The sequence below is a fragment of the Bombina bombina genome, chromosome 6, assembly GCF_027579735.1.
Source record: "Bombina bombina isolate aBomBom1 chromosome 6, aBomBom1.pri, whole genome shotgun sequence".
Taxonomy (NCBI): domain Eukaryota; kingdom Metazoa; phylum Chordata; class Amphibia; order Anura; family Bombinatoridae; genus Bombina; species Bombina bombina.
Window position 1 is genome coordinate 658741134 of NC_069504.1, and position 1289 is coordinate 658742422.

Genomic DNA, 1289 nt, shown 5'->3' on the forward strand with positions numbered 1-1289 from the left:
TCGCTCACAAACACGGCTGGAAGCAAAATGTTAATGCATGCGGGTTACAACGCATATTACAGGTTGAAATTATATTGCGCGTGAGAAAAATATTCAGGAGCGCTAATTCAGGACTTCGGATATCGCTTGAGTGCAAACTTCTCCCATAGACTTCTATGAGGTGTGTTAAAAAAACCTAACAGTTATCGCTTGCACGCTAACCCGACACTGCACTAGACGAACAGCACTAAAGCCAAGGGTAGTTATAAATACTTTACATTCTAATGTTCTTCACACAGAGGAACATTTTCTTTTTATTTTAAATAGATATTTAGATATATAGAGAAATATATATTTAAAAATAAAAAGAACATTTCCTTCAAAGTTTAAAGTGATTGTAAACTTGAGCATAGTCTCAAGTCATAGCAAAGAATTTAAAAATTAATGAGACTTTCATTCATCAAATGTGTAGGATATTCTAATAATTGTTCCCCCCCCTGGCAGGACATTTCTTAATAATTAGTGGATTGCAGATGAGTCATCTGTCAATCAATTGACGAATATGGCGGGCAGAGGAACGGCGCTTAACGTTTTGGCATTACAAGGTGAAAATATCAGAAAATAAGTATATCCTACACATTTGATGAATGAAAGTCTCATTCATTTTTTAAATTCTTTCCTATGACTTGAGCGACTTTGCTCAAGTTTACAATCACTTTAAGAACATTGAAATTTAAACTATTTATTTTCTAAACACAATAAAACATATTTTTTAATATATTTCTCTCTCTCTCTCTCTCTCTCTCTCTCTCTCTCTCTCTCTCTCTCTCTCTCTCTCTCTCTCTCTCTCTCTCTCTCTCTCTCTCTCTCTCTCTCTCTCTCTCTCTCTCTCTCTCTCTCTCTCTCTCTCTCTCTCTCTCTCTCTCTCTATATATATATATATATATATATATATATATATATATATATATACACCTGTAATTCCTGTATATATATATATATATATATATATATATATATATATATATATATATATATATACTGTGTATATACTGTGTATATATATATATATATATATATATATATATATATATATATATAATGTATATATTTTTAAAATTAGAATAACATTTTCTTCTTAAGTAAAGAACAAAGGTATTTGAAGTACTTCTATTAAAAGAATACCACAATCACTTTGTTTCAAATGGATATTTTATATGTCAAGGTGTTATATATACTCACCGGCCACTTTATTAGGTACACCTGTTCAATTGCTTGGTAACACAAATTGCTAATCAGCCAATCAAATG